The sequence below is a fragment of the Ostrea edulis genome, chromosome 10, assembly GCF_947568905.1.
Source record: "Ostrea edulis chromosome 10, xbOstEdul1.1, whole genome shotgun sequence".
In the NCBI taxonomy this organism is placed as follows: Eukaryota; Metazoa; Mollusca; class Bivalvia; order Ostreida; family Ostreidae; genus Ostrea; species Ostrea edulis.
Window position 1 is genome coordinate 5883507 of NC_079173.1, and position 6000 is coordinate 5889506.

The following is a 6000-nucleotide window of genomic DNA, read 5'->3' on the forward strand; positions in this document are numbered from 1 at the left end:
GTGAAGATAACGAACAGTGATCAATCCCATAACTCCTACAAGTAATACAAAATAGATAGTTGGGCAAACACGGACCCCTGGACACACCAGAGGTGGGATCAGGTGCCTAGGAGGAGTAAGCATCCCCTGTTGACCGGTCACACCCGCCGTGAGCCCCATATCCTGATCAGGTAAACGGAGTTATCCGCAGTCAAATCATATATAATATACATGATATTTAGAAATTAGCAACTTCTAGAAAATAACGTCTGCTTACATTAAAATGGAAGAGTGTAATGATTTTGATGTTGAAAAAAAAATTAATCGAGAAGATTTAGCAGAACTTTACGCAGTTTCCAGCAAAAATATAGACGACCTCTTTTCCACCAACGATTATCACTCCAAGAATAAAGAATAAATAAAGAGCTCGTACTGAGGCAAATTCCGAAAACAGGCAAATTTCAAAAGGATTTTTAAAAAAATCAAACGAAAAAAAAACAAAACAACGGGATAGCCGACAGTCAGATTCAACAAAACGCAACACAAAATGGGGTGTTGAAATCATTCAAGTTAGTTCAATAATTACATTCCTGTGAAATTAGAAATTCCTTGAATAAATGCATGCTTGTACTTAAAGTCTATTGTAACACATGATCATTTTATGAACGGTTTATGTTAAAGTATATTGTCACACATGATCATTTTATGAACGGTTTGTGTTGTAACACATGATCATTTTATGAATGGTTTGTGTTGTAACAGATGATCATTTTATGAATGGTTTGTGTTAAAGTCTATTGTCACACATGATCATTTTATGAATGGTTTGTGTTAAAGTCTATTGTACACATGATCATTTTATGAATGGTTTGTGTTAAAGTCTATTGTCACACATGATCATTTTATGAATGGTTTGTGTTAAAGTCTATTGTACACATGATCATTTTATGAATGGTTTGTGTTCTAACACATGATCATTTTATGAACGGTTTGTGCTGTAACACATGATCATTTTATGAATGGTTTGTGTTGTAACACATGATCATTTTATGAACGGTTTGTGTTGTAACACATGATCATTTTATGAACAATTTATGTTAAAGTCTATTGTCACACATGATCATTTTATGAACGGTTTGTGTTGTAACACATGATCATTTTATGAATGGTTTGTGTTGTCACACATTATCATTTTATGAATGGTTTGTGTTGTAACACATGATCTTTTTATGAATGGTTTGTGTTAAAGTCTATTGTCACACATGATCATTTTATGAATGGTTTGTGTTAAAGTCTATTGTACACATGCTCATTTTATGAATGGTTTGTGTTGTAACACATGATCATTTTATGAATGGTTTGTGTTGTCACACATGATCATTTTATGAACGGTTTGTGTTGTAACACATTATCATATTATGAATGGTTTTTGTTGTAACACATGATCATTTTATGAACGGTTTGTGTTGTCACACATGATCATTTTATGAATGGTTTGTGTTGTCACACATGATCATTTTATGAATGGTTTGTGATGTAACACATGATCATTTTATGAACAGTTTATGTTCAAAAGAAATTTGATAAATCCAATTTTTCTCAACTACATTATGCCTTGATTAAAATATTTTTGAAAATGGGGTACCGAAACTGAGAGAGCAGAAATTAAATTTGTCCACCATTTATGGACTCGAAATTGTGCAAACGTTATGCAAAAGAGCTAACAATAATTACATTGTAGCTTCATATGATGGGAATGGGTAATTTATCACAAAACACAATGAAACAATATAAGCACGACAATGAACAGACACCTCAGGGAAGTTGTGGCTCAATTTCAGAGCAATACCTGTGACCATACCAAAAAAATCTGGGAAACTGCTGGACCTACTTCTACCTCTAAAGTAGGTCATATTGTGCCAATCCAGCTGAAATGCTAACTGCACTTCTATACCACCGAGAGGAAGCATTTGATTAAATATCAGGGCAATATCTGTATTCGTAATGAAAAAGCCCGGGAAACTGTTTGACCTATTTTTAGCCCAAAAGTAAGTCAAGGATGGACAAATCAAGCTGCAATGGAAACGCTCGGAGCTTGTATTCCTTCAAGAGGAAGCCTGTGACTATATTGCAGTGTAATATCTGTATTTGTAATGAAAAAGCCTGGAAAATTGGTTACCCTATTCTTAGTCCAAAGTAGGTCAAGCATAAACCAATCCAGTTGAAATACAAACTGAACTTGTATTTCTCCAAGAGGAAGCCTGTGATTATATATTTCAGCGCAATATCTGAATTCGTAATGAAGAAAAAAGCCCGGAAAACTGTTTGAGCTCTTTTTAGCCGAAAAGTAGGTCAACAACGGACTAATTCAGCTGAAATACAAACCGAAATTGTAATCCTCCAAGAGAAAGCCTGTGACTATTTCAGGGCAATATCTGTATCTATAATGAAAAAAGCCCGTAAATTACTTGACCTATTTTTAGCCCAAGAATAGGTCAAGGATGCGTCAATCCAGCTAAAATACAAAATGAACTTCATATTCCTCCAAAGGGAAGTCTGTGACTACATTTGAGGGCAATATCTATATCTATAACGGGAAAAAAAACCTAGGAAAACTGACTTACTTTTAGACTAATGTATAATTGTAGGTCACGGACGGACGGGCAATCCAGCTGAAATGCAAACTTGCATTCTTCTGACAGGAAGCTTACGTATAAATTCCAGGGCAATATCTGTATCACCATTTCCATTGAATATAAAATGTCCGAAACACTGTTTGAATTACTTGTAGCCCTAAAGTAGGTCAAGAACGGGACAATCCAGCTGAAATGTAAACTCACTCTGACTTACAATTATTTAGGGAGAAATGGTGATTAGATTTCAAACATGCATCTGTTACAAAAGTCCGGAAAACATGACTTGGGACGGACGGATAGCCAGACGAACGGACACATGGACAGCGCTATAACATAATACTAATGACGGGCGTATAAACATTGTGAAGGATATTTTTTTTAAACGGCAAATGACACTTTGGATTCAAATTAATATGAGATTGATGACTTCCTTATCTTCACATTTCATGATATAGTTCCTCATTGACAATATCGTCGGAGTCTTTGGGGATGATTCTTCTATCAGACTGTTGGAATTCCTTTGAGCACGAATTATGCTCCTTTACTAGCAGACCTGTTTTTATCTTCTTACGATGCAGAACTTATTTAAAATCTTCTACATGAGAAGACAATCTCTTCCTGAGGCGTATTTTGATGTGATGTGTCACCGTGCACTCGTATAAAGAACAACACAATTTTTCCACGTCTGCTTCATACTTCGCTGTACTACTGATCATAGATGTTAACAACAAATTAACAACTCAACTTTGATTATAGATTGTAAATTTGTCAGGGACTAGAACCAAATGAGGAACTACATATCTATTCCATCAACTTTATTCAATTAAACAAGCCGGGGTTTAAATGTGCCGTTAGTGCTGATGAGGGTGCAGTAGATGTGTTCATGTCAATATGACGTCATTCCACCCAATACTACGATTCCAGGAAAACAAAAATGTTATCAACAACCGATACAAGAACAGCTAAACACAACATTTCACACACAACGTAGACTCATATTTCGTAATGTGGTAGTGTGAGTGATATGTCATTCCTACTACTTCTGGCTAGAGGGTTAACCCTTTAGCTCGTTTGGTAGAGTGCTGGACTTGAGTGCCAGAGACCCGGATTCAAATCCCATCAGAGGCATAAAAATGTATCTGTTACATTTGGCGCTCACATTGGGACCTGGGTTATCTCTGGCGGGAATAATCTTAAAAGAGCTTCTTCTCAACAACAAGTCAGCCAGAAATTATTCCCCCGGGGACCATGATTTGAACAAACTTAAATCTGCACTGTCTTAGGAAGCTTTCGTGTAAGTATCAGTTTTTCTGGCTCAATGGTTCTTGAGAAGAAGAATTTTAAAGATTTCCCCTATATCTTTGTATGCAAAACTTTGATCCCCCTTGTAACCCCATACTACCCGCGAGGGGGGGGGGGGCATGATCTGAACAAACTTGAATGTACACTATATCAGGAAGCCTTCATGTAAATCCCAACTTTTCTGGCTCAGTGGTTCTTGAGAAGATTTTTAAATATTTCTCCTATATATTTCTATGTAAAAATTTGATCCCCTATTGTGGCCCCATCATACCCCCGAGGGCCTATGATTTTAACAAACTTGAATTTGCACTATGTCAGGAAGTTTTTATATAAATCTCATCTCTTCTGGCCCAGTGGTTCTTGAGAAGATTTTTAAAGATTTTCCCTCTATATTTCTATGTAAAACTTTGATCTCCTACTGTGGCCAACCTACCCCAGGGGACATGATTTTAACAAACTTGAATCTGCACTATGTCAGGAAGCTTTGATATAAATTTCAGCTTTTATGGCCCATTGGTTCTTGAGAAGAAGAGTTTTAAATGACCCCACCCTATTTTTGTGATTACATCCCCTTTGAAAGGGGCATGGTCCATTTGAACAAACTGGAAAGCCCATTACCCAAGACCAAGTTTGGTTAAAATTGACCCAGTGGTTCTGGAGAAAACGTCGAAAATGTAAAAAGTTTATAGACGGATAAACAGACAGAAGACGGACAACAGGCGATCAGAAAAGCTGACTTGAGCTTTCAGCTCAGGCGACCTAAAATACAGATCGACGTTACCTCATCAAGTACAGGAAATCACAAAAAATACAAAGCTTTCTGTATGTAAGAGGGTGAAAACAATCAACATGGAATCATAGTAGGTCTTTTATGTTATGAAACTTATTTTATGAACAAATAATATATCAATATCATTCGTTTTAATTTAACAATTGGAACCAATGTTTTTCATTTCTTCACACGGTACTTGATTTAATTGGATAAAAACAATAAAAACAAGATACAAGTGTGTAATTAATCATTCGAGAAGTATTAATGTAACTATATTTATTTAGGTAAGTTCTGAGAATCGCTATAAGTAATCTTGATTGAATGAAAGTAACACTTTTTATCTACATAATGATCAACTATTTTTTACCTGTTTTCATACCTAACGTGTAATCAATCAGACCAAACAGGACGGTCGGTGGATCACACTCACCCTGCGTGTTACTATAGCACATTATGGTTCATTACTATTCCTGAGTAATCTGGGTCAAAGCCATACATGGATGTAATTAATCTCGTAACTAAAACAACGAACATCACACGTGTGCAATTGATTTGCAGGTGATATCAAATATGGACGTACATGGCAATACATATTCTCTTTAGAGAAGTCGAAAGGCATAGCCTTCATCGACTTATTCATATTTTGATTCTGGAAAACGTGTAAATGCCGGAGTCGGTGACGGTTTATACTTCGACCGACGTTTCGACTCGGATGTGCCTGGATTTACGCAGTCTTAGACAATTTGTTTTCAAACATTACAAATTTCAAATATTAGAAGGCGAAGCCACGGAGGGCAGTGAGAGCGGAGCTCTCCCTATAGGTAACACGTATAGACATGTTTAAAAGGAAAATATAGAAAGCTAATGAAAAATTCAACCACACCTATGGAACTTGAAAATGTTGGTTCCAATGGCGTCGATTCGAATACTAGTGCGTGACCATGTATTTCTCCATTTGAATCTCGTGTACCCAAGTTCACTTCGTTCTGAGATGTTAGATGAAATCCGTAAAAGCATGTAAATCTTATTCATCATATATAATCACTCTTCGATTAACGCGAGTGTACCTGGCCATGTCCCCTATATTTGTGTATAAATTACTAAACACCGACACTGAATATGACGTTACAATGCACTGTTTACATCAGTTGCATAGAGTTTCTTGCGTTCAATGAATAGGCGGATCAAAAATGTCTAAAGTTAGAATACTTTGATTGAGCTCTGTCCTAACGCGTTAGGTGCTAATATTTTGGGATATTTTTGTCCTGTTATGGATCTAGATACTTATGCTAATATTTTTGCTTCGCCCTC